General features: G+C 43.1%; 1 long non-coding RNA gene and 1 pseudogene across 3 annotated transcripts; one reads left to right on the forward strand and one right to left on the reverse strand.

Moving 5' to 3' along the window:
- Positions 1-660: 660 nt before the first annotated feature.
- On the reverse strand, positions 661-20,886 carry LOC123630033. 3 transcript variants are annotated; one of them, XR_006732561.1, is made up of 8 exons: positions 20,631-20,886; positions 18,020-18,182; positions 14,613-14,800; positions 8,630-8,794; positions 5,407-5,491; positions 2,796-2,925; positions 2,650-2,708; positions 661-770 (listed from the first exon to the last, which is right to left on the reverse strand). It is a non-coding gene; the product is annotated as an uncharacterized LOC123630033 (long non-coding RNA). The 3 variants fall into 3 exon arrangements; XR_006732560.1 differs by lacking the exons at positions 18,020-18,182; positions 20,631-20,886 and adding an exon at positions 16,474-16,563 and having other exon boundaries at positions 14,613-14,692; XR_006732562.1 differs by lacking the exons at positions 18,020-18,182; positions 20,631-20,886 and adding an exon at positions 16,474-16,563.
- LOC123630032 overlaps positions 20,730-26,650 on the forward strand; it is a 36,666-nt pseudogene continuing 30,745 nt past the window's right edge.

The raw sequence follows: 26,650 nt of genomic DNA on the forward strand, positions 1-26,650 counted from the left end.
TCCTAGCACTCAGGGAGGCCAAGGTGGGAGGATCACTCAAGGTCAGGAGTTCAAAACCAGCCTGAGGAAGAGCGAGACCCCGGCTCTACTAAAAATAGAAAGAAATTATCTGGCCAACTAAAAATATATATATAGAGAAAATTAGCCAGGCATGGTGGTGCATGCCTGTAGTCCCAGCTCCTCAGGAGGCTGAGGCAGGAGGATTGCTTAAGCCCAGGAGTTTAAGGTTGCTGTGAACGAGGCTGACACCATGGCACTCTAGCCCAGGCAACAAAGCGAGACTCTGTCAAAAAAAAAAAAAAGAAATTAAGGAACCACAGCCAGAGGTAACTGCCGTGTGCTATTAGAATGAGGCGTCCAGACCACGGTGTGTCCTGGTTTGTCTAAGCAGGGGTCCCGTTCCCAGGTCTCCACACCAGTCAGCAAAAGTTCAGGACGTGCATGACCCACCCCCCCATCCCTACCCCCGCATCTAGGCTGATTCTGGGCTTCTGCTCAGTGGAAAATTAGGAGAGAAAACTGCAGCAGAATTCTTTATATTACGGTTTGATGCCACCCTGACTCGTAATTAGTGGAGATAAAGTTAGAGACGCACCCAAATGTTTTCGAAATCCTGGCCTTCTGTTGTTTATTTCCTCTGAAAGAAATGAGGCAATGATATTGACAAGGCCTGTGTCCTCAGGGTGGGCTTTATTTTATTTATTTGCTTCCACTTGAAAGAGAAGCCCTTTGATTGCAGAGTATCTTTTGTCCAATTGTCTCCTTTGTCACTGTTTGGTTAGAAAAACACCTCTGTCAGTAGAAATGGAAAGAATTCTGGTGGAAATAGATCAATTGGAGATTATCATTATGCCTGAGATGTTGGCTTTTCCGATTATCACCAGTTGATACTGTTACTTCCTGACAAAATAATAACAAATGGAAAATTCCAGCCCAGGAAAAGGCAATTTAGGAAGGAATTACAATGTTCAGTACAATAATTAATACCTTTGAGGCAGTACCTGTCTTGTCTGTTTCCAGTGCCTTGGAGGTATTATTTGTGAATCTTAAACTATAAAATTTTAAGTCTGGAGATTTCTCTTTCCACATGGCATTTTTGGAGGGTTTACCACCAGAGTTCAAATAATGCAATGGTACTGCTTAAGAAATATATTTTCACAAGGTGTATTTGTAATGTAAAAGTTTTGTATATTACTTTAAAATATATTAGTATAAAAACAGATCGCATTTTACCTCAAATTTAAAACTTCGTCTGTATGATGTTTAATTATGGAACAATCATAGAAAGTCATGGACTAGGAGTCAGATGGCTTGGTGTCTAATCCTAGCTCAGCCGTTCATTGGCCCAGTCATTTGTCCTCTCAGGACTTATGTCTCCTTTATGGTAAAATGATGGTGTTGTGATTCCTGGAGTGTTCTCTAAAGTGTTAAATTCTATGATTCCCTGATGCGCTAGGATCCATGTATACTTTCAGATATGCTGGGAAATTTAGCATTTTTAAAAGTAATTTTAGGAATAATAAAACAATTGGGGACATTTAAAAACCCTTCCTACAAGTTTATTTCATTTCATTTATTAATTCAATTTTTAAAACTTCATCTTTCAGAAATAGAAGTCACTCTGTCAGGCAGCATGTCACTTGCCTTCCTGTTCAATGAATTTGTGAAATTGTGTACCACCTCCCGAGTGCCACGTAAGGGGCGGGTGGTCTTGCAATCCTGCATAGTTATTAATAAAAGATAGCTGTTCTAGTTGGTGGTCCACCTCCTACAACAGTCCTGACAGACACTGGCTTTCATCTCGTAACTGGCGACCATGGTGGTAACAGATGACTTTCAAACAGCTGTCACAAGCTGAAAACAAAGCAAAAAAAGCCACCCTCCCACACTATATACAGACAGCTTGCCAATAGCTGAAATGAATCCTTCCTGGAGTATTTTAACAAATGTTGTTTTCTTCTTTCTTTCTTTCTTTCTTTTTTTTTTTTTTTTTTGGATGCTGTTACAATTAAACAGAAACATAAAACTCAGACAAGCCGGCTTCATGTTTCCCATAAGCCTAACTCCCTAAATTTTCTAATGGGATCACAGCAATGAGTGGTTTCCAGATGCATTTAAAATGTGTTAATTGCCTGCATGAATTGGCTTTTAAAACCTACACAAATCTTCAAATTCTTCAACCTCAAGATTCTACTGGAAGTCCCATGAGGTGCTGTACTGTCTTGGTAATGTTTGTCCACAGTTCAGTGCTTAGGTTGCAAATTATATCAAATAGAGAAAATGGGAAATGAAAAAATTCTGTGTCTTAAGCACACTTTTTCCTCCTCCTCTTATAATGATCGCATCACCAGAGCCCTTGTTATTCTGAAAATCATGAAAATAATCATTCATTCCTACTGGAGAAAAAGCTGGTGTGGACGCCCTTCCACGAAGAAGGCTGTTGGTGTCCTGGGTCATTTCTGGAGAACTCATTTCTGTCCTGCGGTTAATTAAACTACAAACACATCCATCTGACAACTTGGACAACTTTTCCACTCTCTGTGTTGGAATGTCTGGCTTTCTCTCATTTGCTCCTGGACAATTTCTACCTGTCATGAGCATCTTCCTTAACTGAAAGCCCCGAGCCTGTGTTTACACCCAGTGTTTTACCTTTGATTAGGACCCGGCAGAAGGTAAGCTTGTGGTCTGTCTTCTCGCATCTGGCTGGGCTGAAAACAAGACATGAGAATAAAAACATGGCTTTTGATGAAAAAAACGCATTAATTTAACAGGTGTTTTTTCTTTCAGTGACTGACATAGTAAACTTCATTTGAGACACGTCTGAGCCTCACGTCCTTCATTTTTTTTTTTTCTTTTAGATTCCGTGCGGACAGCTCATGAACACAGATGAGAAACTGGTGGTGTTCACCACTCTGTATGAAGACTCTGAAAGGTAATAACAACACTTTGTTTAGAAGTTATAAGCCTCTCATAGTGATATTCTAATGAGAGCTCCTCTGTTTTCTGACAAAGATGGTGAGTTTATTAGAGTGGATGAGCACCTATCAGGTGGAGCCTTGCAGAAAAGACAGAAACAGATGAGGTGACAGTGAGGGACAAGAATCATGGTAGATAATGAAGGTTATTTGATTTATAAAGTATTTGGCAAATTTCCATTGACAAACCTTGATACTTAGTTTGATTTCTCTTTAATGGCACAAATTTTCTCCTAGGAAACAACTCTGTTTTAGGAATAAGGTGAAGAAGTAGCTGTATCTTTCCTCCTGATTTGTTTAATCCTTAGCTCAGATATATAGCAAGAAATTAACTAAGTTCCTTTTGAAAAAATTCCTTCCTCAGCCGCTTTCCACATTCTTCCAGTCTTTCAAGGTTTTGCTCAAGCTTCACTCTACTTGTTGGGCCCCGGAATTATGTCTTTGATTTCTTATTTGGCACCTTTTATGTGCACGATACCCTGCTACGTGCTTGCAGGAGAAGAATCAGATGCGGATCCTACGCTCTAGTTGTTTGCAGTTTAGAAGCGCAAGGCCATGCACACAGCTAAGTACAATATACAGTGGGATGTTTTGCCGCATAAGGGAGACACAGACAAACTGCCCTGGGAAATCTGAGGAAAGTAGATTGCTAGAGGTTAGGACAGGGTGCAAGAAGAAGCTGTTGGACCCAATTTCTGGCAAAGGGAAAATGAGGAGAAAGATGGAATAAGAGAAGGGGAGAGTATTCCAGACTGAAGGCAGAGTGTGCACAGAGGTGTGGTGGCAGGAGAGTGGAGTGCTGGCGTCAAGACCAGTGACTGAGGCCGGGCACGGTGGCTCACGCCTGTCATCCCAGCACTCTGGGAGGCTGAGGCAGGAGGATTGCTCAAGGTCAGGAGTTCGAGACCAGCCTGAGCAAGAGCGAGACCCCGTCTCTACTAAAAATAGAAAGAAATTATATGGACAGCTACAAATATATATAGAAAAATTAGCCGGGCATGGTGGCGCATGCCTGTAGTCCCAGCTACTTGGGAGGCTGAGGGAGGAGGATCGCTTGAGCCCAGGAGTCTGAGGTTGCTGTGAGCGAGGCTGACGCCACGGCACTCTAGCCCAGGTGACAAAGCGAGACTCTGTCTCAAAAAAAAAGACCAGTGACCAGTGACCCGTCCGCCTCGGCCTCTGCCCCGGGCCTACGGCACAGAAGAAGGACGTCCGGTGGGCATCCCGAGTGAGGACTGAGCGGCCGGGAGTGCCGTCCACAGGCCAGCGTCTCTGTTTAGAAAGACAGAACTTCTGTCGTGCAACATCTTTTGGGCGAAAGATAATGTAAAGAAGTAATAATTAGGTTTCTATTAACACATCAATGTTTCTTAAACTAGGACTCCCAGACCCTGTGTGTCTGGGGCATCTGTTCGGGTTCTCTGTGAGAATCGTTTCATTAAAAGAGACCCACGCATATTTCCGATATGAAAATCATGGTTGGACGAGAGAGGCCATTACGATTTGGGGATGGGGTCGCTAACAGGCTAGCGTAGCAACGGTGTCTGAAACCGACTGGCAATGTGGGAGAATAGGGCTTGGATAAATACAGACATATTGATTTCTCCCTTTCCCCTCAGCCGGTTCCATTCAGTATTTTAACAAGCATGTTAGCCTTTAATTGTGTACGACTCAGCATTTCTCCGTGTGCCGCTCTTCACGACTCTGCGCGGTGTGTTTGGGGTCTCGCCGGCTCAACGCGGTTCCCTCCACCCCGAGGGAAGAGCCAGCACACGGCGAGGCAGCCCTGGGCGTCGTGGGTCTGCAACAGGCCTCGACCCATCTCGTGGACATTTTTTAAAACTTCAGTAAAACTCAAATTTGCCTCACAGGAACAGTCTGAGGACTAACTGATTCTATCAAAAACTTCCAGGATACCATCAGCATCATGGAAACATAGAAAATAGATGATGTTGAACAATTTCTAGGACAGAAGATGCCCCATGCTCCTTTGGTAGCAGAAAAACATGTTTGACTACATGTTATAGTTCAAAAAAGAAAGAATGAAAGGGAGAAGAAAAGAAAGAAAGAGAAAAAGGAAGGGAAGGAGGAAGAAAGGGAGAGGAGGGAGGGAGGGGCGGGGAGAGACCCCTGCTTCCCCAGGGGCCGGGGTCACCTCGCCCCAAGCTCGGACTCCCCCGGCCATTCCCTCCGTGCGGAGGATCGTAGGGACTTGTACGGGCTCCTGCGTCCCACCTTACAGCCCCTCTTCCCGGCGATGCTTATTAACGTTCCGATTCTCTGTATCTACTAACGATGAAGATTGTAAAGAATTTAGTAGGTAACATACTTTTTTCTCTAGTGGTCAAAAACCCGTATTTCTAAGGGAGAGAGAGAGAGTTGGGGCCTTTGATAGTAATCTAAAATGCCCAGAAGATGCCTTTCAAGTTACCTGTAAGGTCTGCGTGATCCGGGGCTTGGAAGGAAGGATGCGGGGCTGAGGGATGAGCTGCCGTCGCGTCTTGGTCTCAGGGGACCTGGGGGAGAAGGCAGAGAGCAGGGAGATTAGAGGAAACGGCAGGAGCAGAGCGGCGAGCACCTGAGTCACCTTTTTACAATAATTGCAACACTGTAGATTCGGCAAGGCATCTCCTGACACATTATATTAATATATTGATATTATGGTTGTCATCCCAAGCAAGGTTTCATAAGAAAAGTCAAGGAGTGGAGGAAACAACTTTGATTCTCAGCGCGGGGGATTATCAGCGTAAACACAGTATTTTGTAGTTTTTATGTTTCACTTTCACATAGCCTGCAAGCATATCATTTTAAAGGCAGCCCCATTCCACCTGTTACGATCCTGGGGTCATCCTTTTTTTTGTTTGTTTGAAGTACTCTTATAATGATGCTAGTTCTTCACTTTAATTTCTCGAAAGCAGATGTTTCTCTGTCCAAACAATTCTTTTAAGAAGTATATTTAAAAAAAAAAAATGATTGTGCATGCAGAAAATTACAATTATAACCTTGCAAAAAAAACTTTTTTTTTTTTTTTTTTTTGAGACAGAGTCTCACTCTGTTGCCCAGGCTAGGGTGAGTGCCGTTTCGTCAGCCTAGCTCACAGCAACCTCAAACTCCTGGGCTCAAGTGATCCTCCTGCCTCAGCCTCCCAAGTAGATGGGACTACAGGCATGCGCCACCATGCCCAGCTAATTTTTTCTATATATATTTTTAGTTGTCCATGTAATTTCTTTCTGTTTTTAGTAGAGATGGGGTCTCGCTCTTGCTCAGGCTGGTCTCGAACTCCTGACCTTCAGCGATCCTCCCACCTCGGCCTCCCAGAGTGCCGGGATTACAGGCATGAGAAGGAAAACTATTATGATTCATTTTAGCCTGAAGTAGAGCTCATCTCAGAAGAGTAGGATGAACCCAGGTTCTCATGAAGTGCCCGTGTCACCTGGCATGAAACTCACTCCTAATGGCAGTCAGTCACCTGCTCTTAAACACAGGGGAATGACATCACTCCCTCCTTGCCTTCTGCTAACAATATACCGGTTCTCACAGGCACATAAGGAGCTCCTGTGTCTTTCCTCCTATTCAAACCATTCAAATGTCTTTATGTAAACCACTGGCGTCCTTTAAGAAAACCAACAATAGTTTTGTCTTTTTTCCCTCCGTGTGAACAGCACGCTGCCTCCCAGATGCAGCGTTGAGCAGCCAGACAGCTGCTGGCTATTAAAAGCCCCGTAAAGCTCCATTATTTTGCTCATAAAGGGAAGAGAAGTGCAGGGACGTTTATGGGGTGACAGGCAGATGTTTTTGTTGGACTACGCAAGCGGTGAGCGAAAACTAAAATGATCTATTTTGTGATATCATCAGCATTTTTACAATTCTTTTGGCCTCTTTATTTTTAACCCCCTTCTTACCTGCCCTAAAGTAAGCTATTCTGGAAATGCAGAATAAAGGACCATGGACACAGTTACTGTCCACCTTGCAGGGAAGTTAACGCTGTCTGCCGCTTTCTCATAAAGACAGGCATCCCTGAGTAAGGCTGGTGGCAGGCATCATTCCTGGCGGGTCTGGTGGGCTTCTTCTTTTTCCACTGGGGAGGGGAGGGTGCCTGCCACCAGCCTTACAAGAACATCAAAGCCACCCTGGGTTTCTGTCCAACAGCTTAATTAAGTTTCTTCTCTTTCCACACTAAGAAAGTAGCTTCTCAACCATGTGTTTATATGTAATATATTAAACAAAATGAACTCTTATTGGATTGATAAATCCACAGAGATTTAAGACAAGGGACTTTGGGAAAACTTGTGCCTTCAGCCACACTTTCTAAAGCACCTTCTGGAAAAACTTCTTCCATGCAAACAACACTCATGCAGTGGACTTTCCGTTCTCTGAGGCCTGGCTGGGACACAAGGCCCAAGAAGATCCCTAGAGTCCGTCTTCATATCTGTCTTTTTTTAATACTTTATGCTTACATAAGCTCTTGGATTCGAAGCAACAATTGCTTCTAAAGCTGCAACCACGTGCTAAGAAGTATTTGGGAGATACCACTGGAAAAAAGACCAAATTAGAACTTTCCCAAGAACCAATTTATCATTTGTCTGGGAAGGATTGGTATTGTCTCCCAGCATGAGATTTGTATGTCTGGAGACTGGAAATTGGCCAGGTTTTTACCTCAATGGAAATGTCTTTGATAAAAACCTCAGAGAGGCCGGGCGCGGTGGCTCACGCCTACAATCCTAGCACTCTGGGAGGCCGAGGCGGGAGGATTGCTCAAGGTCAGGAGTTCGAGACCAGCCTGAGGAAGAGCCAGACCCCATCTCTACTAAAAATACAAAGAAATTATATGGACAACTAAATATATATAGAAAAGAAAATGAGCCAGGCATGGTGGCACAGGCATGTAGTCCCAGCTACTCGGGAGGCCGAGGCAGGAGGATCGCTTGAGGTCAGGAGTACAAGACCAGCCTGAACAAGAGCGAGACCCCATCTCTACTAAAAATAGAAAGAAATTAGCCAAACAACTAAAATATATACAAAAAAATTAGCCAGGCATAGTGGCACATGCCTGTAGTCCCAACTACTCGGGAGGCTGAGGCAGGAGGATCACTTGAGCCCAGTAGTTTGAGGTTGCTGTGAGTGAGGCTGATGCCACGGCCCTCTAGCCCGGTCAATAGAGTGAGACTCTGTCAAAAAAAAAAAAAAAAGAATAACTATTGTCTTTTATTTTGGGGAGTTTGTTTGACTTTAAGGCACACAACATAATTCTTAGAAACTAATTTTAAACACATGAGACACAAAATGATGCCCCGTAACCAGATGTTCCACCGTGAGCCGCAGGAGCCCGGCCGTCCTGCACGGAGCGCCTGTGGTTTCGTGGCCAGCCCTGCTGGGTCCCTCCAGGCACTAACTAAAGCCTGGGCATGGCCACCCTGCTGTGCCCTCTCATGGCACATCTGATCATCAAGCTTTCTGAACTTTCCTCACACCTCAGAACCTGCTTTCTTGCCCCTCCCCATCCAGACTCATCGAAGCGTCCGGTGACACAGCGTGGAGTCCATCCACAAGCCACCCGGAGTCACCATAGCCACCAAATTTCCCCCCTGACCTTCAAGTCCCACCCTCTTCCCCCGCACCGGGTTCCGCTTTTACTGAGACTCAGAGCGGCTTACCAAAAAGTGACCTTTACTTTCACTCTCACCCGGCAGATCCAGAAGCCAGTTTCACTTTGTGGCACCTCCCTCGGGCTCAGTTCCACCGTGACAGGTTAGTTTCCAGCACAGCTCGGTGAGCGGACGGAGGACTCGGATGGCCGGCTGGGCTGGAGTTCCAGGAATCTGCAAACAAAAGTTTCTCTGAGGCAGTTTACATAAAAATAAACAAACAAAAATGTCTGTTGAGGAAAGGCCAGCCAAGGTGCCTGACTGCCGGCAGGGACTCTCTGATCAGCGATCAATGGCTTCGGCAGGGAGTGTCGCCGCGGTTCTCTCTGAACCGGATCGTTCTACCATAGGAACAGACGGCAGCTCGTTGCTGGCCGGGCCCTGTGTGCTCGGGGGTCTCTTTATGACCCCGCAGCCCGGCAGTGACAGCTGCCCACGGCCAAACCTCTGTGTCAACATGAGAAGCGGTGCTAAGAGGCGAGGAAAACCCCGCAGCCTCGCAAGTGCGACCCAGGGACAGATTTGAGAAATCGGGTCTAAATAAAGACGGCCGCGGGCCCCGCGCGGTTTTTGAGAAACCGTGGCCGACCGGTGACCTCTTCTTAATGTAAGACTATGCAAAAGGGAATTTGCAATTTTCGTAGGGTCTTCTTTGTAAAAACAACTCTTCTTCAGTTGTTCTGGTGAACCCGGCGCTCAGCAGTCCCGGGTGCGGCTGGTGTCACCTACCCGGGTGAGAACAAGAGCCAGAGGGACCGCCGGCAGCACACTGAGTCCATTCGGGGCGGTAAAGGACGCCAGCGACAGTGCTCACGACGCCCCGACGGACAAGTGAACGAAGTGCCAGATGCCATCCCGGTGTTGCCGGGTGACGGCCCAGCCTGTGACGGTGGCTTTTGGAGAGGGACACTGTTCCCAGGTCGCCCCCAGCCTATACACAGGTTCGCCCTTGCCCAGCATGTGCCCCCCCCACGAGGGCCCTCTGGGCTTGGCCAGGTCCCAACCCTCCCCCAACACGGCAGCCTGCGCGGGACGCTCGGGTGGGTCCCCTGACAGTGACCGGCTCTCACGTCACCTGGCAAAGCTAAGTGTCCTTGGCCTCCCGTGTTTCCTGAGGAAACCAAAGGACGCCCACTGCTGGACGTTGTGACTCTCTCTCCTCGGAGCCATTGTTCCCTGGCTGCTGCAGTTGGTCACACACCATCAGTTCCAGCTGAGTGGGGGGTTGGGGAGATAAAAATCAGTTCACAACGGGCGCGGTGGCTCACGCCTGTGATCCCGGCACTCTGGGAGGCCGAGGCGGGAGGATCGCTCGAGGTCAGGAGTTCAAGACCAGCCTGAGCAAGAGCGAGACCACGTCTCTACTAAAAATAGAAGGAAATAATATGGACAGCTAAAAATATATAGAGAAAAAATGAGCTGGGCATGGTGGTGCAAGCCTGTAGTCCCAGCTACTCAGGAGGCTGAGGCAGGAGGATCGCTTGAGCCCAGGAGTTTTAGGTTGCTGTGAGCGAGGCTGACGCCATGACACTGACTCTAGCCTGGGCAACAGAGCGAGACTCTGTCTCAAAAAAAAAAAAAAAATCAGTTCAGTGATAAGCCCAATCATGGGTTGAAATCTCTAATGAAAGTCGCCAGTTGCCGCCGCCGCCTCTCCCAGTCCATTGACCCCTCCTCTAACCGGGGCCTTTGGAGTCCTTGTTTTCCTGCCAGACGATGGCATTTCCAAGTAGAAGGACAGAAACATTCGTTTCTCACAGGCCCATGCCTGGCTTCTTTTACTCTTAAATGAAAACACGGTTCAGTCACAACCAGCCCTACAGGCACCTCTGCAAGCTGCACCCCCTGCAGGTGTTACGTGCACATCCCTGGACGTCTTCTCGCTCCAACATTCGTCCCTCACTGGTTCCCTGAGCTGGTGCCACCCCCGTTTCCATGGTGTCTCTCAGGTGTCCTTTTCTCTGGATTTTTCTCTCGATCTTCTGTGTCTCATTTTGTTCTGTTTTGTATTTTTTTGCTTTGAACTATCTGTCTCCTCTCTTAGCACTCTCAGCTGGGCCTGCCATGCCCCATCTGGGTTTTCTCATGTTTTTTGTTTGCTTGGTTGGTTGGTTTTAGAATTTCGCTAAACTGCCTCTTAATTTTTTACAACTTTGTATCTCTGGCCATCCAAGAGGATCTGTACTCTTTCCAAAAGATCTCTTTAAAAGATTTACATGTTAAAGACGATCTCTTTCTCATTACCCTCCCTAATTCTTCACTTTTATTAAAAATATTTAAACACCTCAGAGCTGTATGTATATTTTATGACCTAAAACAGTAGATGCTCTCATGGGTCACAACTCAGGCCACAGCAGTCACCTTTGAGAGGAGGGGCTGTGCCCGTAACATGTTCCATGATTTTGTTAACCCTCTCTTTGAACCTATCGATATTTTCCAAATAGATATACTAGTTTTTAACTCTATCTAGAGGCAATTAATCTTCCTGATACTTGAGTTGACTTTCACTAGATCTTCCAAGATGTGTTTATTAAAGAACATGACTGCAAATTCACTATAGATTTGTTCAGAGGCAGAATAATGTTACAGTCTTTGTCATTTTTTTAACGGAAACTTTGACATGTAAGCTCCAAAAGATCAGGGATTTTTTTTTTTTCTGTTTTGTTCATTGATACAAGAATATGCCAACCACCAAGAAAAGTATGTGGCCCAAAACAGGTGTTCAATAATTATTTGCTGAATGAATGATAAAATCTAGTCATTTTAAAGTTTTGCCATGTAGCCCTGTAAGGGTAATTTCATAAGCAAATAATCTACAATGCCTTGTAACTCTCTTTGCAACTGAAAGTTTAGGCCGCAAATACCGAGTCCATTTGTTCTGGTTTTTTTCTCTGAATGCAATTCTTTACGATGAAGCCATGTGTGACCTTTCAGCCTCTTCCCACAAACTTGTGCACTTCTCCTGCAGTTTATTTCTTTTGCTTTAGCATTTTGGTTTGAAAAGCCTTAGTAGTATCATTGTTTATCTTTCTAATAATTTATAAAAGAAACAAGAATGAAAATTCTCCTAGCCCAAATCCCCAAGAAAAATCAAATATTTATACTCACCCAGAAATGTCTGTTATCTGTACCCTTTGATTCTTTTCTAGAATCTATTTTTTAAATGACAAACATTTTCATATTTATTCAATGGTTTAAACTGCCTTTGCCTATAAGCTTAGTGATGGTTTCACATGTGTATTTATTCAGCAAGAAACTGTTCCTTCCACAGATTAGATGACTTTATAGCAGTGAGTCTGTATCGTGGCAGTCCGGTGCTCACTGATGAGGCATTTGCGTTTGTTCCAGGGCTCTCTTTATTAGACAAGAACAGTATCAGCAATCCTCATTTCTCCTTCATGGGGGCTAACATATTTTCAGCAAGGTTTCTAAATTTGCCCTCAAATTCCTTTTGGTGATTACGAGGAGTCCACAGGGAGGTGAAATGCCAGCCCTCGGAGCCAAGGTGAAGGCCTTTCAAGGTTTGGGGTTTTTGTTTGTATATTTTGTTTTTTCTTTAAGTATTATGGCAGGAATATTCACTTCATTTTCTGAAATCCTTGGGCTAGAACAAACCATCAAAGTAATTTGATTCACACAAATGCTCTTCTTCCACATCCTTTTAGAAACACAAAACAAAACAAAACTCTAAATCATCTTAGTTGCTTTGGTTAGCGCTAATTTCACAAATCCCAAGAAAGATTTATTGGCCTGAATCTTATTTCCTGATACATAATGAAATGCTATTAATAATTTCATTTTTATAAAGTGATTTCTACCTTGAGCATAATTCAAGGATCAAATCAGATCTCATTTTTTAAGCTTAGTATTTTAAGTACTTTCTCATGCACTTTTAAAATACTTTCAAACTTACCAAAAATTTCTAAGAAGTGTACCAAAATATGTTTTCCTCAGCCATTTGAAAGCAAGTCATCACTGGGTGACTTGGTATGCATATCCTACAAACAAGGATGCTGTCCAATACAGCCACAAGATTGCCATCAGAATCAGAATGTGAACGTTGATTGATACAGTACTCCCATCTAATACTCAAACCCCATTCAGGTTCTGCCAATTATCCTGTCAATGTCCTCCACAGAAAAAGGAATCCAATCCGGGATCATACATTACATTAGTTTTCATCGTTTTTATTCTCTTGAAATCTGGGGCAGTTCCTCAGTCTTGGCCTGTATGTCCAGAACACTCCAGAAGACCATGGGCCTGATATTCTGTGGAATGTTTCTCAGTTTGTTTTGGGCAAACGCTTCCTCGTAGTTAATTTCAGGTTATGCATTTTTGGCAGGGACACCACAGATGGGGAGCTATGTGTCTTGTCATGCATATGGTCCAGTTTTGATTTTTCCCATTACAAGGGATTCTAACCTCGATCCTTTGATCAAGGTGGTATCTGCCAAGATTCTCCAACGTGAAGTTATTCTTAGTATTTCCTTTAGTTGTCTCTAAGTATTTGGGGGGGTACTATGGAATTATGTAAATATTCCATCTCTCATCAAATTTTCAGCCACCAGTTTTAACATCCATTGATATTTCTCATTTGAATTATTAATCATGGTTGTCAGATAGTGATTTTCTAATACCATAATGCTCTCTACATTTATTGGTAAGGCATTCCAATGTAAAGAAAAGCTTTGTCTTATACCCATTTATGTTTATTGGAAGTTTTTTCATCAATGTAAATTAATGATTCCTATTTGATGAGTTACAATACATTCTCATCATTATATATTTTGATGTTGAAAGTGTCCTATATTTGATCAGTTCTCTGAGTATTTACTAATTTCTGTCACAAAAGAAATTCCAGGCTCATCAATTTCACATCCCTATGAACATCACAAAAGACAAGAGAGAACACGAATTATTGCAATTTTTTGTAAAACCGACTTACACATGACAGTGTCATGTCTGATCTCTGGGGGCCTGTTCCCTGTCTTTCCATCTGGCTGATAGGGTGCAAGCCACTTTTTGTCAGATTCCCCACACTAGTTTTGCTAGAGGTGGTGCAAAATACCCTGAATCAAATCATGATCAGTTATTATCATGTGTGGGGTAACTCGATGTATTTATTAGAACTGTTTCTGAAAAACTTCTACTTAAGCTGTTTGATGTAAGTCTATTACATAAATGTCCAACATTATTGGCAACTCAAAAAAACTTTATTAAAAAAGAAGTAATTGTGCTCACTTCAGCAGCACAGACACTAACACTGGAACAAGACATGGAATACACAGGAGTTGGCATGCTCACTAGGATGAATTGTGAATTTGTGAAGTGTTCCATATTTTAAAAAAAGAAAATAAAAGAAATAATTTTCATTAAGAGTTTTAAAATAAATAAAACAAATGAGCTATAATTATTACTCACATGGACACCACCTATTCTCTAGCCCCCGCCTTCCTAAACTCAAAATTCAAAATGAAAACCTTCAGAAAAAGGGGCCTTCAGGAACTTTCTATGGGAACTGAATGCAGAGCGCCCTCTAGAGGCAGCATTGAATTGATGCAATATTTCTAACAGCAAATGGACTATTTTTTTTTCTTTTTTCTTTTTTTAAAAATTTTTACTTATCTATTTTTTTGAGACAGAGTCTCATTCTGTTCCCCGGGCTACAGTGCCGTGGCATCAGCCTAGCTCACAGCAACCTCCAACTCCTGGGCTCAAGCGATCCTCCTGCCTCAGCCTCCCGAGTAGCTGGGACTACAGGCATGTGACACCATGCCCGGCTAATTTTTTTCTATATATATTTTTAGTTGGCCAGATAATTTCCTTCTGTTTTTTTAGTAGACACGGGGTCTCGATCTTGCTCAGGCTGGTCTCGAACTCCTGACTTCGAGTGATCCTCCCACCTCGACCTCCCAGAGTGCTAGGATTACAGCTGTGAGCCACTGCGCTCAGCCAAGAATGTGATTTTTACAGAACTTTGTCCACGGCTTACCTCTCACTGGGGCTCACACCAGCACCCACAGCTGCACTTCATCTCTGCTTCGAGTTGGCTGCTCTGCCGGCACCGTCCACCTGGGCACAGATGCAGGAAGTTGGGCTCAGGTGTGCAGCATCAGTACAGCGACCCGGCACATCAACAAAGCAAAGAGGAAATACACAGGGATCCAGCCAAGAATGCACCTTGAGAGGGCAATGACAGAGTCCGTGTTTGTAAGAAATATTCCCCCATTCTCTGGGTTTTCATTTCAGACATGCAAAATACAATTTTGAGACATTTATTTAAATTATGAAACCACATACCTTTGGGTAAAACTTTAGAAATATTCATTCTTGCCCAAGGACAATGCTACTTTAAAAATTCTCTGAGCAAACTTTTTCTCTTCTACTACCTTTTTAAGCCACATCTGTCAATATTTGCAATTACTAAAATAATTCAGATACCTGAACTTAATCACCTAAAACCCACATACACAGAGTAATTTCTTTATCAAGTAATTTGTTTCTCCCCAAATAGCCAGGAGCAAACTTAAAGTACTAATCGAACACTTAAAGTACTTCTAAGTGTCTAAAGTGTTTAACATAACAGTTTGCAAAAAGTTGAAAACATGACCCTCATGCAAACATGAAATGAAGATATGTCTAAGATTTTATTGAACTCATTCATTAATGAGGTATCCAGAAAGATAAGAAGGCTCATTCAAGGAGCATTTGAAGAGCTGGGTGCTTAGGGGCAATTCAGTAAAGGAATGTCAGAATAAGATGGTTAGATTAGATACAAACCTGCCCTACACAGCAGTAAACCATAACCTTTGAGGTTATCTTTTCTCCCAGACAGAATTCTACAAGTTAACAATGCCTAGGCTCTAATCATCTAATAAAATTTAAATAAACAAACCCTGGATGAGCCTGATAAAGGCATTCAAAGACGCTGCATCCTTTAGGTAATTTTTTAGAGACTCCTGTAAGTACAGATGCTTTTGAACAAGTAATAAACGTATGAGGGCTCCAAATATACCTGCAAATCATTCATGTGTCTTCCCCTGTCCTCTCTGCTTGCTCACTGGGGTGACAGGGCAGATTGTCACTTCCCAGTGTTAGTCTAGGGAAAAACAGCTCACAGTCGTGGATCATGTAGGGAAACTTTTTTTTGAAAAAAATTTTCAGTGTCAAATTGGCTTAACCAACTACCCTGTTGGTAAAATATAATTTATATTAATATTGTTCCTATTTACTTTCTGTGTTGATTTATTCTGTGAGTGAAGGGCAGGAAGGAGGGATTGCACCAAAGGAGGTTTGTGTCTATATAAGTTCAAAATAAGCCATGAATAAGCCACTTGCCAAACAGGGATTTACCGAATGTCACTCTCAGCTCGAGCTCTTAGCCCAATGGTATGGCTTCTATAATTCCCTGTTCACTTGCAATTTAGTAAGAAGGGCCCCTCAAATGAAGATTTTAGTAACTGTGTTTGATTAAAAGATCTATTTCTGAATTTTTATAGTTCCTCCATGGAAAAAAGAAAGAGAAAGAGAGAAAAGAAAGGAACAAAGAAAGAAAAAGAAAGAAAAGAAAAGAAAAGGAAGAGAAAGAAAGGAAGAAAGAAAGAAAGATTAAAGTATACTCTTACACCAAAAAAAAAAAGCCACAGTGAGATTTGATTTTAAAGGAGTCCTCATGACAGTAACTAAAGTTGGATCCGTGTGTTCCAACTTATAAGCAGGACAAGAACGTGATAAAAACTATAGACCTTGTCCTCAGAAAGAGACAATAAGCACATAACATTTTTTATTTAGCTTCATTAAGGATGATTCACGGACCCCCTGAATCCTAACCATGGAACTGGTCAAGAACTCACCACTTTAAAAACCGGGGAGTTCCAGAAAGGAGGGGCAAGAGTGGATTCCCGACCCTCATCTCTTCTCTCTCAAGCTTCTCCTAACATCGTCTTTACAAGCCGCCTACATTGCAGCTGGAGCCACCAACAGGTTGTTTTCTTTAAACAGAAAGGCCTGTCAAAATGGAAAATCTAAAATGAATTATTTGGAAGTGAAAGAGCCCTCCACGGTCCTGCTGAATTTATGGTTCCCAGCATCACTGCGAGCCCAGGGACAGAGTGAAAAGTCTCCGGCTTCAGTGTGACCGTCACCCTGCCCATCACGAGTGATGGTGGAGCAGGCACTTAGCCCCACTGACCCCCAAGTCTCCTCGCTGAAAAATAAGGATGAGCTCAGGCCAGAGCCCAGAGCACAGGCCACTGCAGTCACAGTTCTCGCTGAATCAGCCGGGCAGATTCAGGGAACACATCCCAGGGCGAGGATGATGTTAGAACTAACGCAAGGATTATATAGGACTGGTTCTGTTTGTGTTTAAAAGTTTGGTAGGGTGTTTCTCTTTCTCTATTCCACTGCAAACCTCAGGTCTTAGTGCTATATTCAGAGTATATAAAAAAATGACACAATTAATGCATTTTTCTCGTGAGTTGTGTTTTTAATGAGAAAATTCCTCCGTCATGCCAACATGATAAAAAGGGAAAGAAAAATCTGATTGGAGGAGAAGATCTGGTTTAAATCTCGGTGTTATCAGTGAACGGTTAAGTGACAGTGAGCAGTTCACTCTGGTTCTCAGCTACATGAAGCCACTGGGCTAGCTTCTCCTTAAGGTAGCTGCCAGATACTCTTCGGCTATAATATAATATTTCCATTTGGCAGCAAGCAATTGCTTAGGGATTTGCTCCCAGGTTAATTGAAGATACACAACAAAAATGGTTAACACGGGCTATAGAATTCTACAGATCTGAGTTTGATCTTGGCTTGCCAACATTTCACAGTTGACCTCACCTAAGTTAGTAAGTAAAATGCAAGGACAGTGACTACTTCAGTGGGTTGTTGTACTCATTGAATAAGAAAAATGTATTAAAGTACCTGGCTCACTGTGGGTGCTCAGTTCTTGTCATTGTTATACTATGGAAATCTCTAAACTTGTCTGCGTCCTCCTTTCCCACTTTGCGTAAGTGTGCAAGTAAGGGAAAATCGAACTCTAATACTCTTTCGAAGGGCTTTTATGTCATGAACTAATGAAAACAAAAGAAGGTCAGAGTCTGGGAGCTTCTAGAGAGGTATCCAACACAAATAACACCTCCGTGTCATTCACGAGCTCGCTCCACCCTTGCATGATTTGTGATCACCTTTGTAAAATGTGACTTTCCTGTGTCCCCCTGGGCAGGTGTGAAAGCCTGGAGCTGGACAGCCAGATCCGGGCTCTGATTGAGAGAAATGTTTCTGGTGCAAAGCGGGTCACCACGGAGGCCGGGCCGAGTCGCAGAAGTTCCTGTTCTGCAAAGGTAAGAGAGAGAATGCCTTCCTTCCGCTGCGTCTCAATGTGCCCTTCCATAGTTTACTCACCGAGAAGAATCTGTGGGGACAGTCCCCAAATCATTTACAGTCAGTCTCGTACTTCCTTGTCGCCCGAAGTGGAGCCCTATAAACCTTCTCGCACCCAGTCACTTCCTGTCACTAAAGAGCTCCTTCACCACATGGCACCTTCCAGCTGAAAGTGCTCCAGCAGCTGTGACCACAAGAGAACGAGGAAGAGATCACGCTATTAGAAAGAATGTTGAACACAGTGACAACTCTTTCCTCGGGAGGAAGTAACCCAGTTTGAGTAAACCCATTCAAATCGGGTTACTAAAATCAGCCCAAACGCTGTTTTTGTGTAGTTGCTGTTTCTGTTTCTGTTTTGTTTTGTTTTAAGAAAAGAAAACAGGTTGTACTGATTAAAGGAGTTGTTTGACTTTGGACTTCCTCCTGTTTGAGGAGCTGGATGTCTATGGTGCTTCAAAGAAGCAAATAAAATGCAAGGGTAAGCTCACGCTAGGAACTTTGTGAACCACTTTCTAGAAATGCATCCTAAATTAACAACAGGAACTCAGACTCCATGGTCCTCCTGAGTAGAAACCATCTTTAGTGATTATTACAAAAAAATCTAATGAGTAGATTGACAGCGTGGCTGGCATTAAAAAAATGAAATAATTTATACTTCTGTTTAAAAGTATCTTTAGTTCTTTCTAAAGTAACTCACGCTCATTGTAGGCAATGAATAAACAACAGAATATTGCATGGGACATATGTCTACAAAAAAAAAATTGTTGTCTATAAGAAATTCAAATTTATCTAGATGTCCTGTACTTTTCTGGCAACTTCAGTGTGGAGGCGTCAGGGTTTCAATAACGTACCATGTGACACTGCCATTGGCACAGATGTAATCTACCCTGGTGGTCTTTTCATCGGTCTCTCTCCTCGGTAGCAGCCACTTAAGCTTCCAGCACATCTCCTGACCTTGGGTCCATGTACTTTGTGTTCAATTTGACGTCGAGCCTTCCTCAAATCCACTCAACCTCAGTTAGCCACTTCTGCATCCTTTCCCAGGAACACAGGAAATGTCTGGCTCTACTTCCACACCACTCTGGGGGGTGAGTTGTCTCAGGACCTCTCTACCTGGACGTGTCACTAGGCCCCATCACAGCTGTGCATCCTGCCGGTAAGGGGAAATTGGGAAATTCTCTGCAAGACGCACCTTTCCTGGGCTTAACCCAGGGAGGAAGGCTGAAGCTGGCTCTGCTCTTTGAGATTCAATCTGGGCAGTTCGACAGGTGATGGATGAGTCCCTACAAGTAGGGGGGTAGGGCTTAGTCTCCTCATGAGGACTGAGTGACATTCAGGCAGTACTCTTCTCCCTTCACCCCACCCTTTTTTTTGTTTTTTAGACAGACTCTCGCTCAAAAGGAATTAACAAAAGGAATTAACTTTTAAATTTTTAAAAAAATTATTTTGAAAACACTAGTTCTTGCAATTCAAAGGTTTGGGCCGGGTTGTTTTTCCTTCTCTAATGAGCAGTTTTAGTGTTGATAAAGTGTCAATCTCCAGGAAATTTCTGCTTCCATCCCCTAAAGTCAGACCCTGTGTGAGCTGTAACTTTTAGAACTCTGAATGAGCAATTTGATTCCCACCTATAGTTTTGAATACTGCCTTAAGGCCACGTCATTCCTTCTTGGCTCAAGTGTATCCCCAAAACAGACCAAGAAACCAGCAGGAAGTAAACACACAGGCACACTAGCCAAAAGTCTATAAATTGGGTGCCTGGGTATTCAGCTAGTCATCCATGTGTTCATTCAGCAAAATGTGTTGAGCACCTGGCGTGGGCCAGGCAGCCTGTGGCCGAGGTTCTGTGGATGCCACAGTGAAGACAGGAACATAGAAACACAGAATTGTTTTTTTCGTTTGTTTGTTTGTTTGTTTTTTGAGACAGTTTCTCGCTCTGTTGCCCGGGCTACAGTGCTGTGGCATCAGCCTAGCTCACGGCAACCTCAAACTCCTGACCTCGAGTGATCCTCCTGCCTCAGCCTCCCGAGCAGCTGGGACTACAGGCATGTGCCACCATGCCCGGCTAATTTTTTTTTTCTATATATATTTTAGTTGGCCAGATAATTTCTTTCTATTTTTTTAGTAGAGATGGGGTGTTGCTCTTGCTCAGGCTGGTCTCGAACTCCTGAGCTCAAAGGATCCGCCTGCCTTGGCCTCCCAGAGTGCTAGGATTACAGGCATGAGCTGCCATGCCCAGCCCAAAGATAGTCTTAAACTTGAAAGCCAAGTTTAACCTTTCTGCCAATAAAGAAGATGAGATTAGCAAACAATGCCCTTTTTTTTTGCAATAAATTATTTTCTCTTTTAGGTGCATAAGAACTGGTAGCACTTACAGAATTATGGATGACTCATTAAGTTCGACAAATCTAAACTCATATTTAGAAGGCATTGCCAGAAAACTTTGCCATTAGGGAAACAAGTAACCGAGCTGTCAAACAGTCAACAGTTACCTAACTGCTCTGGGAAGCACAATGAATTTATAGCAGTTCGACTACTGAGGAAAGACTTGGATTGCCCAGGCTTTCTGCGGTGGTGAACTTCCTCCCTCCAGTGGGAGAAACTGCCAGTAAAGGAAGAATGATGATTTACATACCAGAGCAAGGCTGATCTGCCACAGGTCTTAGTCAGAGCCTGCCCATTTGAGACATCCTGGGAAATCCCCATTTGGAAGAGAAGAAAAGTTAAAATCACAGCTACTGTGCTTATAATCTTATTTTGTGTAACTCATATCCAGAGTTACTTCTGTTTATTTTTAATGAAAAACTATCGCTGTTATCTTCTATCATGAGTTAACTGCGGAGTATGTTTTTTAAATTTTGTATATTTGCTCTCACCCTAAAAGATACCATAAGAGACTTTTTTTCCCACTGCTTTCCAAGACTCCAGGAAAAACAGCTTCCATGGCACATCTTGTACAGGAAACTTCTAGAATGAGTGCTGCGGAAAGTTCTATGGAGCATGCAGAGGTAAGAACACATTTCTAGGGGATGAATTGAGCACACCTGGCATTGGTAGCATTCCTAGCAGTTAATTGTGCATTGATTAATAGGAGTAGAAACAGCTAGTTTGCTTTTTTTTTAGCTAAGATGTGCTCTATATTTTTAATCAATGTTATTTAACACAGAAAAAGTATCTGGGTAACTGGTGCATTGCTTTTACCCTCTCTGGGCTACATTTCTTCTTTTACAAAATGAGAGGATTAAATCTGTCAAAATTACTTTTGGCCTCCCAACTCCATGGGTTCCATATTTTGCTCTTGATTTATAGGAATTTAGTTCAATATAAAATGTAAAAAGAATATTGGTCTGGTTAGAGATAGAACATATTATAGCAATAGAGTATCTATAGTAAAATTTTTACATATTTACAACTGATATCAGTATTCTTCTTCAGTTATTGCAATAGATACTTGCTAATAATGAATGAAGTAAAGTGCTTTCTTAAAGTTTTTTTTTTTTTTGAGATAATCAAGGTATAATGGGAAACCAGGTGGAACTCTTTTGTTCATTTAGGTATTTAATGTAGTAGTGTCAGACCTTAAATATACTAGAAGTTGGTACGGCTGTTATGGTAGAGAAAGGAATGCCCAGCTACTTTGAACACAGATTATACTTCACAGGGAGTAACCATAGAGAATTATTTACAGGGAATAATTGCTCTGTAAGCAGATGCTTACTAGAACCAGTGACTAAAAATCTTTATTAGATACCTTCACTAGCAACTGGAAAGCAAAGTAAATACAAATGAAAAGTGACCACAAACCTTTGTGTTTGATTTATTTCACTTCATTTTAATACACACCTGAGACATATGAACCAGAGTAAAATGTTTCTTAGTCGCCAGTGAAACTCCTAGTGACACATTCACGGCTTACGGGCCATTCCGATTCACTGTGCCATCTACCTTCCCTCCCTCTTTCCTCTCCCGCTTATACCTGTGCATACTTCTGAATTTCAGAAATTAGTACCCCTACAGTTACAAATAGATTCTCTTGCAGATTTAGTAACTAGCTTTTCAGTAATCCTTGTTTATAAAATAAAAATCAAGGGTCAAATATTTTACATTTTTCTTCCAGAGAAAATTAGTTATGAAGGTTAAAAAAAAAAAAAAAAACACTGGCTGGGTGCGGTGGCTCACGTCTGTAATCCCAGCACTCTGGGAGGCCGAGGAGGGAGGATGGCTCAGGTTCAGGAGTTCGAGACCAGCCTGAGCAAGAGTGAGACCCCCGTCTCTACTAAAAAAATAGAAAGAAATTAGCTGGACAACTAAAAATATATGTAGAAAAAATTAGCCGGGCATGGTGGCGCATGCCTGTAGTCCCAGCTACTCGGGAGGCTGAGGCAGGAGGATCGCTTGGGCCCAGGAGTTTGAGGTTGCTGTGAGCGAGGTTGCTGGTGGCAAGTTAGGCAGATGGTGGTTTCCGGAGCTTTTGAGCTTTCTTTAAATGAATACTGCCCCTTCTGAAAAAAATACGTCTAAAAAGAAAGGTGGTTAAATTTTTCATTATGCCAATAATTTATAATCAATCTAAATTTGTAATCTAGTGGCTTTACTCAAGGAGCTGACTAAAGTTACAAGGTACCAGATAATCTATGCCCACCTCTATAACATACTTGTGTCATGGTCATTAAAGTATTTTTGGTTTGGTTTGGTTTGGTTTTGGGTGTTTTTTTTCTTTTGTTTGTTTTTTGTTTTTTTAGAGACAGAGTCTCCCTCTGTCACCCAGGCTAGAGTGCAGTGGCCTAATCATAGTTCACTGTAACCTCGGACTCCCACCTCAAGCAATGCTCCTGCCTTAGCCTTCAGAATAGCTGGGACTACAGGCGTGTGCCACTATGCACTGCTATAGTTTTTATTTTTTATTTTTTTTGACACAGGGTCTCGCAATGTTGCCCAGGCTAGTGCTAGAATTACAAGTGTGAACCACCACATTTGCAATCAAAGTAATTAACTTATTTAGTTCTGGAATCAACTTGCCACATTTTAGCTGTATGTGTTCTTTATTCTTGATGGTTCTATCACTCCTCTGACTTTTGCTAGGGCTACTCTTCAGAATCTCACTCACATACATGTTCATGGGCACAACTATAAAAATGACTTCTTAGAAATGTATACTATGTAAATGCCTAAAATGTACCCATGAAACTTACATGATTTCTATAAGCCATCATACTCTGAATTGTCATTTTTTTTTGGAAAAGATTGAAATCCAAATTCATGAAATTTTAAATTCTAATCTCTGGCTTGCCCATTGCAGTATATAGATACACTTATAATTTATTAGAGAATTATTTGGGTAACTAATCCATATAAAGGAGTTTAAAATATAATATGAAGCTGATTCATCAACAAGTTACTATGAAGGACTTAGAGTGTGAGGATTTTTACTGCTAGAATCAGGTATTTTTATAAATCATGACATGAGAGTTGGCCAAATGCATGAGGTTTGTGAAGGACAGTATTTCTCCTGCTTATTTTGTAGACTTTTGTTTCAATCTTCCTTTTTTCTTTGTCCTCAGTGTGCTCAATCATCAAGAAGAACGAACTTGACAAATTCTCTTGAACAAAAGATAAGGTGCTTGGAAAAACAGAGAAATGAGGTAATTTAGAAATATTAGTTGAAACCACATGTGTCGTAGATTAACACTCAGAATAAAATAGTGTAGCACCTCGTGCTTTTTATTTTTATCAGGTCACAGTATTTACCTCTAGGATACTAGTCTGCACATTTTGAAAACAAGTGGTTTTTTCTTATTCACCCACATATCTTGTACTTGGTCTCTCAGTGTTTGTGCAATGATGAATGAGAAATAACAAAGACATAAATCTGGTAATTATAATACTAATTTTCTGAAAACTTAGATCTTTCTTTCACATGGACCACGTGAGCTTATCACCTGTACCCTTTATGCCTTGCAGCTTGACACACCTTGAAACTCAAACTGTCAAAGGCTTCATAAGTACAGTTGACTTGTAATTTTGTAATTTCTTTTCTAACCCATTCTATGTATTATTTAATACATCTTTCATTTCTTCTATAGTGCCTTCTATTCCTCTTTGATACTGCATTGAATATTGTGCCCATCTGGAAAATTACTGAACTATGGCAGAGTAATGTTGTTATAGCATAGAAATGTGAATCCCTAAAATGCAAGCAGATCAGGTATATTTATATAATAATATTATATAGTCTTATGCTAAATAACCATATCGATTTCCAGTGTAAGATGTATCTAGTAACTGCCACTCTGGATTAGGTATTTTGTCCTTTAATTAGGAGAAGGCCTTGCTATTTTTTAGTCACGCGACTTATCTTCTCAGTGTCTGTTCCATATTGATAAGTGCTGGAATTTCTCTTAATGTAGGAAGCTGTGAGTTTCCCCTACAAAAATACTAAAACACAGATCATAGTGTTCTTTCTACCTTCTAATTAGCAGATAGTTTTAAGATCCTTAAATTGTTTGCTGCCTCACATTTTTCTAAATATTTTCTTAGGATGAAACTGTTATTCCTTGAAATCTATACCTTCAAAAAGGTGATATCCATTTGGGCATATATCACAAATCATGTGTTAATCTTTTAAAGCACATTATTCCAAGCCAATGATTATCAGTTAATGGAGTCTAGGATTTGTTAATATAAATTTTGCTTTAAAAGAACTGGAAAAAATATTTCATTATAATGATCAGTGTAAACACATAGACCAATATGGAAAGGTTTGGAGGAAGACCCTTCATACATTAATAAATCTTACCAAAAGCTATCATTTCTTATAGACTTTTAACAGATTCTGATTGGATTAAACAAAGAAGATGAAAATTCAAATACTTAAGACAAGTTAATAGTTGCTGATAAACTGTTCAACTGATTTGTCAAGATACATCTAAGACTTAATAGTTGTTCATACATGGATCAATTCCTAATAGATGATTCTAACGAGAGTGAGAGTGTGTCCAATTAAATTATCCTCTCCCAATCAAAACTTGATGGAAGGAATCTCATCCTCACTCATGGTTTCCAAAAAAATCTCAGTAAGGTCACAAAGTGATTTCATTGTAGCCAAATTTCCAGATGGGCGGGCATTCTTTTTTTGATTCATCAAATTTTAATCATTTCAGCTCCTGGAAGTTAACCAGCAATGGGATCAGCAATTTAGAAGTATGAAAAAGTTGTATGAAAGAAAGGTGAGCGCCTCTGTTTGGTCTTTTCTTGAAACCAATCACCCTGGTGGAGCCAAGAGCATCAGGACTCACCGGCGGGAGCCGCCTGCTGAAAAGCGAGGGAAGGGTGCTGAGTACGTTGTTGGCCTCTCGGTATTGACGATTAACCATCAGCGTCAGCGAATTATCTTGAGGGGGCTACAGAAATGTGCTAAAAATAGCCCCCAGCAGCATCTCGGGATTTTTACGCCCATTTATCACCCATTTATCACGGTCCATCGAGTCTGGCCTCAGCTGTGCTGTCGATACCTGCAGCCATCAGCGCCCAAGTTACAGGTGCAGCGAGAAACATTTAAAGTTCACACGGTTCTAGGCAAGTCTAGCTCTAATTAATCAATTAGAGAGCAAAAGCTGGTCTCCATGGAAACAAACGGTGGCGACAGCGAAAGTGGGAGGACAAACGGGGCCCCCCCTCTTCCTTCTAAAGCACATTTGCCCTCAAGGAGCTTTTGCTCTGGTGAGGAAGGAACTTTTTGGACAAAATCTCCTTTCATAGGTCAAAGGCAATTTATAACTTAAAATCATTCTGTCCTCCAAAAGGGAAAGCGAGTTTCCCTATATAAAGGAAACTCGACCACACGTGAGGAAGAGCAGCATTCGTCCCTTTATTTCCCAGCACGATGTCCCCGAGTGCTCAATTGAAAGGTGCGGCGTCCTCGGGGCGGGAGTTCGCACCCGTCCCGGGGGCGGCGCCGTCTGGGAGGCCCCGGCCGCCGTCGGTCCGTCCCGTGGGGCGTCGGATTAAAGGCCGCGCCCGTGTCTCTCCGTGCGGGCATGTTCCGCTGGCCGCGACGCCCGCTGCCTTTCCCAGACCGTGCCAGGCCGCCCGGAGAGCCGAGAGCAGCGTGACCAACCTGGGGATGCGGCCCCAGCGGTCGACCCCGCGGGCTGAGCCGGGGAGGCGGGAAGCGCGAGGCCGTGCGGGGACAGGCGCATGCGTCGCGGACCATCTCCCTCAGTCGCCGAGTCGCGCCCGGCGGGGGCGGGGCGTGTCCGTCGCCGCGAGCGCGGGCTTTGCGGCGACCGTCTGTGAACGCCTCCCCAGGTCGCGGAGCTGAGGACGAAACTGGATGCCGCGGAAGGACGGCTGGGCGCGCCGGATGGGGAGCGATGGCAGCAGCGCCTGAGAGACGGCGACGGGCCGCGCGAGGAAGTGGGTGGGCGCCGGACGGTCGTAGCGGGGCTTCCTGTGGAAACCCCGTCAGGGCGACGGCGGCTGGCGCGGGGGGGGGGGGGGGACGGGCGGGGGAGGGGAGGCGCCGGGCTCGGCCCTCGTCGTGCGCAGGCGCGGATGGCCGCGGGCCCGCCGGGAGGGCGCCAGCCCCCGGGACGCTTCGGGCTCGGCGAGAGTTACTTTTCCTTTTATTCATAGTTATTATTTTTATTACTGGCA

This window comes from Lemur catta, unplaced genomic scaffold, assembly GCF_020740605.2.
Source record: "Lemur catta isolate mLemCat1 unplaced genomic scaffold, mLemCat1.pri scaffold_70_ctg1, whole genome shotgun sequence".
Classification (NCBI taxonomy): Eukaryota; Metazoa; Chordata; class Mammalia; order Primates; family Lemuridae; genus Lemur; species Lemur catta.